The sequence below is a fragment of the Herpailurus yagouaroundi genome, unplaced genomic scaffold (assembly GCF_014898765.1).
Source record: "Herpailurus yagouaroundi ecotype Mexico unplaced genomic scaffold, PumYag 67556, whole genome shotgun sequence".
Taxonomy (NCBI): domain Eukaryota; kingdom Metazoa; phylum Chordata; class Mammalia; order Carnivora; family Felidae; genus Herpailurus; species Herpailurus yagouaroundi.
In genome coordinates, this window is record NW_024420362.1 from 2,253,490 (window position 1) to 2,266,249 (window position 12,760).

At 36.2% G+C, this 12,760-nt stretch overlaps 1 protein-coding gene and 1 pseudogene across 3 annotated transcripts in view; one reads left to right on the forward strand and one right to left on the reverse strand.

Annotated features, from left to right (window-relative positions):
- The window catches only part of DIAPH2 (diaphanous related formin 2), a 1,032,498-nt gene that overhangs the window by 146,100 nt on the left and 873,638 nt on the right, over nucleotides 1–12,760 (reverse strand). The gene's annotated exons all lie outside the window — the stretch shown is intronic.
- On the forward strand, nucleotides 9,159–11,736 carry LOC121025226 (heat shock factor protein 2-like; annotated as a pseudogene).

Consider the following 12,760-nt stretch of genomic DNA (forward strand, 5'->3'; position numbering starts at 1 on the left):
AACTAGGTGCAACTATAAAGAAATGATATTGAATTTCTCATTTAGCTCAAATCATGGCACTCTGAAGAACATTTATTTGGATAAATAAATTCTTGTTAGGTTAGTAGTAAGAGCAATATTTTCATTAAAATATAAATAAACACACAAATGTGTGTGTCCAGAACTGTAAAGTTGGACATTTCGTTCATTTTACAGATAAGGACATAGAGGCCCAGCACCTAATATACTCCTAGTAAAGTACCTGGTATACAGCAAGGTGCTTATTACATGGAAAAATTATCTATGTAGCCAAAGTAGTGATCTATGGAGAAATACACAATATATTTAAAACAGTGTTATAAGACTAGACTTATGGGTATAGCAAATATCTGTCCATTTGTTTGTCCTTTCCTATACTTCTTCCTCAGAGAATATGTTCTTCCATATAGTTCCTGGAAGAGGTAGCAATCCCATGAACCATGTGATCTTATTCCTGCCCTGGTTGATTAAAACACTTTGGACACCTGACCCAAGGGAACAAATCCAAACATGAGGCTGTTCCAGTTAGATTCTGTTACAAGAATGTGAACTCAAATAGGCCAATGTCATGTAAAGATCAGCACTTGAAGTAAAGGTCATGCTTTATCACAACTATGGCAGTCATGTTTAAACTAAGGAAACTTATAGAGAAAAAGAGGAGACAGAGATGAGTGAGAGCAGGGAAGGGTAGAGAAAGAAGCTTGTATTTCTAACTTTCCAGTTTTGTTTCCAGTCCATGGCACTCGATGGTCTGACTGCTATTTCCTATCCTTGGATGTCCAAAAGGTTGTCTATCATGTCCTTGAATAAATCCCACTTATTTCAAGCCAGTTTGATTTCTATTCCTTTAACTAAAGAAGCCTGAACACAATGTATTATTGGGCTTCTATGTCCTCCTTTAGCTTTTTAATAAAAAAATTAGAAAAATAATTTTTAAACTGTTCATGGAATGGTTCTATGTCCAGGGAGATTAAGTGATTTCCCCCAAGTCATTCACATAGTAGCAGGTCAAGGACTAGAAACTACATCTTGTAACTCAGCAAATAGCTCCTATCAGTAGAATACGCTGGTTCAGGGCACAGACCCTGAAGCTACATGACCTTGGAAATGTTACTTAACCTCTCCTTGCCTCATTTTCCCCCTCTATAAAAGGAATAATAGTACTTCACCCATCCCATAGGATTGTTGTGAGAATTATATTACTTACCATATCACCTAAATAGTAAGAGCTAATTGAACCTGGACAGTAATCTGACCTAAAGGGCAGCTATCCTAGGCCCTAATGCAAAACAAAACAAAACAAAAGTGTGGTTGGGGGAGAACAACAAAATAACGCTCCTCTGACTGGAATGTGGAATTGGAACCAACAGTTCTTGTCAGAGCTAGAAGGAGCAGTTAGACCAGGATAAGTAGAGTCTCCCTCCAAGCACAAGAGAAGCAAAGTACCCTTTAAAAAAGGCCCATGAACTCATGTTGTGGGGCATTCCAGAGACAATCTGAATGTGGAACGAAGTTCCCATTTTCAGGCATCTAGATCTAGATGTAGGATATTGCCTATCCTGAATTCCCATGAGCTTCTCTGTAGCTGTTCAATAAGCTCAATTTATATAGCTTCTGGTTATGAAATAAATAAGTCACAGGGATGTAATATACAGCATAGGGAATATAGTCAATTATGTTGTAACAAGTTTATATGGTGACGGATGGTAACTAGACTTCCCAAGGTGATCACTTCATAATAATATAAATATCCAATCAGTTATACACCTGAAACTAATACAGTATTGTATGTCAATTATTCTTCAATTTAAAAAATACCTTTTTGTTCCTTGTAATCAACAAAGACACATTTAAGTAAAATACTTATTAATATCACCTTAAGTTTTTATATGAAAAGAAAAAGTAATTACATATACAAGGCAGCAGCAGTGGGGGATGGCCCATATGCCTGTCATCACAAACATATTTTCCTAGTGTTTTCATAATGTTTTTCAGCATCGTCAATACAATAGTCTCATTTCTCTCTTTTTGGGTGCTTTATCACCATCTTATCACCAGAAACTAAATAACACAGGTCTTAAGAATGAGTAATTAATCATTCTATATCCATTTAGCACCATTGGATTCATTGTTTAACATGACAGATAATAGTTTAAGCCTACATTCCCCCAATGAAAATGTGAAAATATTCTTTACTGAGGTCCTTTACCCTTAGAAGGCAAACCAAACTTTAAAGCATGTTCCGTAATTTGTACCCTGAAAATATTTTCTAAAACAGCAAAACAGCAACCTGAGCACAAACTAGAAGAAAAATAAGACTACTGCAAATTGTAAACAAGTTCAGATGATTTATAGGAAGAGAATTCTACAAAGCTCCCTTAGTGTCAAGATATAAACAGTTTTTCGTGCTATTTAGTTAAATAATAATTATAAAACTCATTGAACTGAATGAGAATTAGGATTGTGAGACAAATGCTTGTAAGCGGTTAATTAATTCATATGAACCACACAGCTCAGCTAAAAATGGGCTGATTATTCTAAACCACCAATTTGTCTGCTTTTTACTACTGCTCTCGTTTCTCCATCAGACTCACCCTGTTGTACCCTCACCCCTAGTATCAAATGTCAGGAGGTAGAAATATTTAAAAGGAAATGTGAGCTAAAGGCATTTTGCAAGGGTACAACAAGGGTACAAATATGTCTGCTGGAACACTGAAATGAAAAAATCACTTATTAGTACACCATGGCTTATAACATCCCAAAGGGTTCAATATTTTCATTATGTACACAAACATATCCCTTCCTCCTTTTCAAATGCCTCATTACAGCTAAGTCTGGAGCTTTTTTCTTAAAAATATTTCCTCTGAAATTATTAATAATCTGAAGTTCTCTACAGGCCAATGGTATTATTACAGTCAAAATGGATCAATATGTATATATACTTACATACTCTCTTTTTACACTATTTTAAATAACAAAGTATTTAGTGGGAACAGTAAAGAATTTATAAGCTGTATACAGGAAAGCCTAGAGGAAGATGGCAATATCCCAGACTCTAAGGAAACAGCTCTCGAAGCTTATTAGATGGGTGTAGGAGACCGTAATAGGATTATGAGTTTTGGTTTAGCCTGTCCATCATTTCAAAATCCCCATAACTAAAGGGAATATATTCATAGGGGTCTGAGTTTAATATTGAAGCTGCTTTATTTAATTCTTCCTATTTTATAATGCTGAGTGCTAATTAGTTCCATCTACTTTCTTCAGGATTGTCAACAGACAACTTGGAAGCCAAGAACCTACTGAATTATGGATTAACCAGTTCTGTAACAGCATGTTCAAGCAACCTAGTTAGCTACTCCAAAGTGTAGTATTATTATGGGCACAGGAAAACATAAAATCCTTTTGTTATCTTCTGCTTAAAAGCAGAAAAATAAATCCCTATAAGTAAATTATTTTTGATGTGTTAATGAATATTTTAAATATGAGAACTCAAATAATATTTACTTTTTTGTTTGTCAAACATTGCCTATTATTTTCACAATATCCACGATATCTGCTACAAAAACGGACAAACTCATCTTCAAATTTTTTGAACACAGATACAAATTTTTTTTTTAATTTTTTTTCAACGTTTATTTATTTTTGGGACAGAGAGAGACAGAGCATGAACGGGGGAGGGGCAGAGAGAGAGGGAGACACAGAATCGGAAACAGGCTCCAGGCTCTGAGCCATCAGCCCAGAGCCTGACGCGGGGCTCGAACTCACGGACCGCGAGATCGTGACCTGGCTGAAGTCGGACGCTTAACCGACTGCGCCACCCAGGCGCCCCCAGATACAAATTTTAAAGATGGAAAAGACTGAGATTGAGCCTGACTATCCTGAGTCTCCTCATCTACCTTCACTTTCATTGAACCTGCATCCCAACCTCCCTGAGCCTTTTCATCACTTTCCTACTTTTGGCATTTCAATTGACTGCTTTATCCTACAGCTAGCCTCTAGAATCAGCCCCTTAGGGTCACATATTCTGGAATTAGAAGGGATGTTAGAGATAATCTGATGTAGCTCTCTCATTTCATAAGGGAAATAACTGAGATGCAGAGGTTAAGTGACCTATTTGATAGGTGATAGCAGAATTGGAAAATGAATCCAAGTCTCCTGATTGCCTGCTCAATGCACCTTCAGTTCTACTTTATCGTCATAACCATCCCACTCAACCATGCCCAAACTTGCTGGCCTCACTAGGATGCTTATCTACCCTTCAAATAATATGGGAACCTGCTCCCCTAGACATTAGTTTCCTTAGCCTCAGGTAATTGAGCTATGATTGATTACTAACAAAACTTAACATGGCCATGTCTATTGTGTGCTTCCTGGCTTACTTAAGTGTGTTCAAACTCCCCTTGTTTCTACAGGCTTCCAATTCTACCCTCCTTTTCTCATTCCTAAAGGATGATCTTGCCTTCTACCTTGTAAGAATGAGTCTGTCTCCTGAGTTTCATCATTTGCCTTCACCTAGACATCAATTATCTTCTATCTTGTCCATCTTTGTGGTAGAAACAGTTCTCCTTTTTCTCTCCTCCTGAAAGTTAATGCTCCTATGTTTATTCCCTTCCTTATGAACACTTTCAATCTCTCCCTCTTAACTTCTGCCTTTTCTGTAAGCCAAAACAAATAAAATTAATTGCTAATGATTAATAATAGCAGTAATAGCTAGTATACAAAGTGCTTATGGTGTACTAGGCATCATTTTAGGCACTTTGCAAGTATTAATTCATTTAATTCTCATAAGAACCTATGAAGTAGGTATTTCTATCATGCTCATTTTACAAAAAATGAAATTGAAATAGAGAGAGGTTAAGTAACTTGCCCAAGATGCACAACTGAGAAGCAGAAATGGCAGGATTTGAACCCAGAGAGCTTAGCTCCAGAGTCTGTGTTCCTAATCATTACACTGTTTCTTTAACATATGTTATATCTATACCATCACTTATCAGCTTTATTATGTTGGGCAACTTACTGAACTTCTCAGGGAGTAAGTTCCCTTATATAAAATAAGAATAATATTCCGAATCTTAAAATATTGATATGAAGATTAAGTGAACTAGAAAATATATAATCCACCTTGCCTGGCATATTAAATGTCAGTTTAAAAAAAATACTAGACAGCAGTACAAAAGTAATAGGAAGATAACTATGCACTCATATAAAAGAATGTGCAAAACACATTGTCAAATAAAACAAGGCGGCAAATAAATAAGTAAATGCCATTTCACACAATAAGAATAATAATAATAACTACCAAGCCTAGCTTTTATTAACGGAGTATTCAGGGATAACTCTGTCAGAGGGAACTATGCTTTATTATGTGCTTAAGAAATCCTTACAAGCACTGTTCTAAGCACTTTACCAATGTTAACTCATTTAGTCCCCAAACAACCATAAGGTGAATCCTAGTATTGTTTCCAGAGGTGAGACAAAGAGGTGATTAACTTCCCCAAGATCACAAAGCTAGTAAGTGGCAGACCAAGATTTGGACCCAACCATTCTAACTCCAGAGTGTATGCTAGGCAGACTCTCAGCGTAATAGTTTGTTGTAGGAGGGCAAATGTGTAATACCCAGGTCATGGGAGAATAGCACAGATGCATATAGCCATAGTAAATATGAAAAGGTATAGTCTAGCTTATGTTCCCCAAACTTGTCAACTCAACAAAATTGTCTCAAGATTATAAAAAGAAAACAAAACCAGAATCCTGGGCCCCATCCTAAACCTATTAAGTCAGATTCTGGGAATGGAGACCAGTAGAAGTTAACAGAGGAGTAAGTCAGAATCACTTAGTAGCTTTTTCAAAATACCCACGCCTAGAGTCCATCCCCAGACAGTCTGCTTCAGCATATCCATTATGGTTTCCAGGCCTCACTTGATACTTTTGGGGGATTCTAGGGAACCAACAAATCATTTTGAAAACTGATGAACAAAGAGAAAGAATCAAGCATTCACCCTGTCTTCTCCACATGAAATATACCTGAATGAGACCAAATAGCTGATGAGGGGACATATCTTTTTATAGAAGTATTACAAATAGCTTTTTAAAAAGAAGGGATGATAGAATATCACTCTTGAATTAATGGATCCAGACAATGATCATAAATGGCTGCTGATACACTAAGAGTCAACCAGCCAGCATGTGCTCCATTATAAAAATAGCACATCACCAACAATAAGGATGTCTGGCTAAAAACATGGAACCCAAATCTGATTTAGCTTCTATATCTAAGTTTATAGAATATATGTGGGATGGGGAGATAGGTAAAGATATATGTAGATAACACCACTGGGATTCAATAATAAAAAATACAAACTCTATCAGACAAATGACCTGGTTCCTTCCATAATTAACAGTTGAAAATTAAAATTAAAAAAAGAGATGAAGATGTATAGTAGCTAGCTTCCAAGATGACCCCTCCAATTATCTTCAACTCTTGGTATTCATGCTCTGGTAAAGTTTTCTCCCACACTATTTCTGGGTTAGTCTGTATGACCAATAGAATATGACAGATGTGTTGTTATGTCATTGTCAAGCTAGGGCATGGAAAGTACTATGGCTTCCTCTTTGCTCTCTCTCTCAGATCACTCACATTTGGGGAACCCATATATCATGTTGTAGGAGACTCAAAAAGCCCTCCAGAGAGGCTCACATGGTACAGAAGTAAACTGGAAAGCATATTCAAGCCCACAGATGACTGCAGCCCTGGACAAAGTCCTGACTGCCACAGACAATGAGACAGAATCATTCAACTGAGCTGCTCCCAAATTTCTGTCACACAGAAACTTTAAGATTATAAGTATTTATAATATTGTCACTAAGTTTTGAGGGTAATTTGATGTATAGAAATTGATAACTAAATACAAGACAGATGTCACAGTTTCAAATAGAGACTTAAGAGAATAACAAATAAACAGGTCTTATTCAGTTCCTGATTCAAAATGGGGGCTGGGAAAGTAGTAGATGAAGAAATGTGAACACCAGATATTTTTTAGTAAGGAAATATTTTTCATAATGTATGATAATATTACTTAGTTATGTTAGAAATAATCCTTATATTTTGTGAATACATATAGAATATTTACAGATGAAAAAATGTAATGTCTAGGACTTACTTGAAAATATCCAAGGGTGGGAGTAGATAGAACAAAATTGAACAGGAATTGATCATTTTTGAAGCTAGGTGCTGGGTTTACTATATTACTCTATTTTGTATATATTTTAAAATTTCACAATAAAGAGTAAGGGTTAAAAAGTATTGGCTGATCATCAAGGCCTCACATCAGATGAAGCAATTCCAATTAAACCAGCTAATTAGTAGAGGCAAGTTCTCAGTAGCCATATAATGTTCATCTATGGGTGTCATTGTTTACATATATATACACACATATATACACACACACATATATATACACATATATATATATATACACACACACATACACACACATATGTTTATATGTATATAGTGTGAGTGTGTGTGTGTGTATCTTTTTTGGTGTGGCCATGTCATTTTTCCCCAGCTAGACATAAGATAGTAGCTTGGAGATTTTTTTTGTTTATTTATTATTTGGTTTATTTATCATTGAGGCTTTCTTTTCTTTTCTTTTTATTTTTTTAATATATGAAATTTATTGTCAGATTAGTTTCCATACAACACCCAGTGTTCATCCCAAAAGATGCCCTCTTCAATGCCCATCACTGACCCTCCCCTCCCTCCCACCCCCCATCAACCCTCAGTTTGTTCTCAGGTTTTAAGAGTCTCTTATGCTTTGGCTCTCTCCCACTCTAACCTTTTTTTTTTTTCTTCCCCTCCCACATGGGTTTCTGTTAAGTTTCTCAGGATCCACATAAGAGTGAAAACATATGGTATCTGTCTTTCTCTGCAGAAAGACCTAAGCCTTTTTGTAGGAAAAAGAAATAAATTTAAAGCAAGACATTAAGAAGAAAAAAAAAAAAAACATAGGATAACTCATGACACATGAGTCTGAAGGGCGTAAGAAGAGTAAGATGAAGAGTATAGTGTGTGTCTCAAGAAGGGATACTGAAAGAAATTGAGGGAACTTTGAACATAATTTACTGAGATTGAAGGGTGTAGGTTTTAGTTTAAAGGATTGGGGAGAGTAGAGGAAATCTAGAACAACTACCAAGGCATGTGATTCAGTGTACAATGTACAAGGAGACTGCTAAGCAGTAATGAAGATTCAAATAATGCTACAAGAATACTGTATACATAAAAGATGAATATAATATTTTAGATTCTTCCACAAGGAAATTAATTTGCTTTTAGAATTTATTTTGTTGTTATTGTGTGATTTTACTTTTAAGAGGAGAGGACTGAGTAGCAACTGTGCTTCAATTGTAACACAACTAGCAGGGAGATATGATTTCTAAATACTGTATTTCTTATGTTGTATACTTTGTCTCAGGAAGCTTTCCAAATTGATTGAATAGTTTATGATTTGCTTTTAATAATCTGTAACAGTTGGGAAATACATAAATATTTCTTCTCTTACTTTGTGAAAGTCCAAAAAAAGCAAGGGTCAACTAACAAAGGCAATATGAAACAGCAAAAACCTCATGTTTGAATAGCAATCACTTAAACATCTGTATCCATGGGCACCTGAGAATAATGCCTCAATAAATAGCTATGGACACTTAGGAGAGGAAGCTTAGATATAATAATATTGCAAAATTTAATAGGACACATAGCTTTAGAGTAATTTCATTTTAAAATAGAAAAACCTAAAATAAGATCTCCACTATCTAGAAACCTCAGAGAATAAGTTGATCTGGATAGCTGAGGGTTTATAAATTTTAAACAACAACCCTTTTTACCTTAGCCATTTATATAGAAATGTTTCACAGATATATTATACATTTTGTTGCATATATAAAGAGAATCTAGAGAAAATACATCATTGTTGGTTCACACAATTATGAACATCAAATATTGGGCTGTGCTCTGAATCCAACAAAGGCATACTTAAGGTGTGTCTGTTTGTTTCTTTTTTAAATAGAGCAGAACTAATCTGTCTTTAAATTTCTCTCTCATTTTAAAAATATTTAAATTGGCCGCCACCACCACCACCACCACTACCACTACTACCACTACCACCACTAACACTGCCGCCACCACTGCCACCACCACCGCTGTGTTCTGGTGTAGAATTTGGAATCCCTGCGTGTGGTTAACAATGAAGCAGAATTCAAACATGCCAGCTTGCCTCAGCAAACTGTGGACGCTTGTGGAGGAAACCCATACCAACGAATTCTTCACCTGGAGCCAGAATGGCCAAAGTTTTCTGGTTCTGGATGAACAAAGATTTGTAAAAGAAATTCTTCCAAAATATTTCAAGCACAATAACATGGCAAGCTTTGTGAGGCAACTGAATATGTATGGTTTCTGTAAAGTTTTACATATTGGCTCTGGAATTGTAAAGCAGGAAAGAGATGGTCCTGTTGAATTTCAGCATTCTTACTTCAAACAAGGCCAGGATGACTTGTTGGAGAACATTAAAAGCAAGGTTTCATCTTCAAAACCAGAAGAAAATAAGATTTGTCAGGAAGATTTAACAAAAATTATAAGTAGTGCTCAGAAAGTTCAAATAAAACAGGAAACTATTGAGTCCAGCCTTTCTGAACTAAAAAGTGAGAATGAATCCCTTTGGAAGGAGGTGTCAGAATTATGAGCAAAACATGCACAACAGCAACAAGTTATTTGAAAGATTGTCTAGTTTATTGTTATGTTGCTTCAGAATAACCAACTTGTGAGTTTAAAACATAAAAGGCCTCTACTTCTAAATACTAATGGAGCCCAAAAGAAGAATCTGTTTCAACATATAGTCAAAGAACAAGCTGATAATCACCATCATAAAGTTCCACATAGTAGGACTGAAGGCTTAAAGCCAAGGGAGAGGATTTCAGATGACATCATTATTTATGATATAACTGATGATAATGCAGATGAAGAAAATATCCCAGTTATCCCAGAAACTAATGAGGATGTTATATGTGATCCCTCCAACTGTAGCCAGTACCCTGATATTGTCATTGTTGAAGATGACAATGAAGATGAGTATGCACTTGTTATTCAGAGTGGAGATCAGAATGAACCAGCTAGAGAATCCCTAAGTTCAGGCAGTAATGGCACCAGCCCTCTCATGTCTAGTGTTGTCCAGCTAACTGGCTCACCTAGTCTGACCATAGAAGATCCTGTGACCATGATGGATTCCATTTTAAATGATAACATCGATCTTTTGGGAAAGGTTGAGCTGTTGGATTATCTTGACAGTATTGATTGCAGCTTAGAGGACTTCCAAGCCATGCTGTCAGGAAGACAGTTTACCATAGACCCATATCTCCTGGTTGATTTTGAGAATAAAGGATTAGAAACTACCAAGAACAATGTAGTTCAGCCAGTTTCAGAAGAGGGAAGAAAATCTAAACCCAAAACAGATAAGCAGATTATCCAGTACACTGCCTTTCTACTTCTTGCATTCCTTGATGGGACCCCTGCTTCTACTGTTGAATAGGGGAGTACAGCATCATCAGAAGTTATGCCCTCTGTACATAAACCCATAGAAGTTGAGCTTCTGATAGCAGCCTAGATCCGGAGACAACCCAAAGTAATCTTGTTCACCTGGAGCCACTGACTGAAGCCAAAGCTAGTGAAGCCACACTGTTTTATTTATGTGAACTTGCTCCTGCAACTCTGGATAGTGATATGCCACTTTTAGATAGTTAAATCCCCAAGAAGTGGACTCTACATGTATATATTCATCAAAATGATTAACTATTTATTTTAAAGTATCATTTGGTACTTTTTTTTGTAAATTGCTTTGTTTTGTTTAGTCAGATACTGTGGAATCAAAAGCACCTTTTGCTTTTCTCGCTTACATACTCTTGCAAAGCTTTCAGATGTTACTCAGCTACATAGGTACACAAGATTTAATGCACATTGTTGGTATATCTTTAAGTTGGATTCAAATGGCCATTTTTCTCCAGTTATAGTAAATTGGATTTCTTTTTTACATATATGCCCATTAACCCCAGTTAAACTTTTGTTTGTTTTACTTGTTTGATGCTGTTTGCATTGAGTGTAAGTCACTAGAACTAATGGTAGAACTCTTAAAGCTTTGTCTGTTCCTGTTACTTTTACTAAATATTTTTCACCTGGCTTAATTTTAAAAACTGGGAAATAAAGTGCCTGTATCTTGTAAAACTTCATTTGTCTCCCTTGTTCACAGAAGTTCATTCACGTTCAACAGGAAAGGCAAAGTATACTTGAGTGTTGGCTGTCAGATATGGCTCCAGCTTCATATACATAGAAAGAAGGGAATGGGATGGCATCAACTCCATCTATCTTGTTGGAGTAGTTTTAAGTAAAATTTTCTGATTTGTTTGTGTTTTTTTGAACCATACTATTTAGTAAAATAAATATAATGAATGTCGTATACAAAAATATTTAAATTATTGTTTGATTTATTCTGATGATATACTCATGAAAAGTTGGAAGAAAGTAAAAACTACCCATAGTACTGTGATACAGTTACAAGGACTTAATATTTTGTTTTGTATCATTCTGATTTTTTCAGCAACTGTATACATATATTTTACTGAGCTGAGATCAACTGTGACTAGTTTTGAATCTTGTGCTTTTGCTTTGTAAGATGTTATCTGCTTTGATAATCAGTTCATCTCATCCAATGGACTCAGCATATTAGATATCAGTTTTTATTGCTGTGAGTGAGTCTTAACATACTCACACCTTCAGTATTTTCTAGGAGTGAAAAAAAGGCCAGAAAACCAGGATGACAGCAGAGTAGGAGGATCCTAGGCTTGTTTCCTCCCATGAACACAACTAGATAACTATCAGATCATGCTAAATAACTCAGAAATCAGCCTGAACACTGACAGAACAAGCTTCACAACTAAAGGTGTTAGGCAGTTAGTTAGGCATGAGTAAGGAGGAACAAAGGCCAGATTCTGGTCACACACTGGGAGACACCCCCTCCCCCACACCAGGGTTAACAGCCACTCCCTCAGAGCCACTTTTAAGGGCTAACAGAACAGGAAAGGGGTAGCCACAGAGCTAGATCAAAAGCCACAGGGGACTTCCAAGAACAGAGCATGTGAACAAAAGGTGCCACTTGCCCTTCAGGTCACAGCAAAAGCTCATTAGAAATTCATAAATATACAATACATAAAAACATATGATATATCATGGGTAGGTGCATGTACAGAAGCCAAAATGTTATACAACTGATAGCTGTCAATCAAAGATGTCAATAGAAGCCAAATATACACGTATACAAAGCTGGCTTAAAAAGATACAGCTGGAGCTTCTCCGTCCCATTGCCAGTCATGCTCTGGCATTTGCTGATTTTTGCTCTTGAAAGTGTACCATACTTATCTCCTCAATAAATTCTGGTCTCAGGTCTCCAATTCTTTGATGCATCATGGTCAAGAACCAAGTGACTTGGTGACAAAGGGAGAGAAGAGGCAACATTGAAGAAGTAGTGCATACATAACTGGCTTTTCTAACATAAAGAAGCAGCCAGAGGTTTAGACAAAATGCAAAGATGGAAGTGAAAGAACAAGATAAGGCCATGGCCAGAGATCTAAGTGAAACAGATATAAGTAACATGCCTGATGGAGAATTTAAAGCAACAATATAAGAATGCTTACTGAGCTT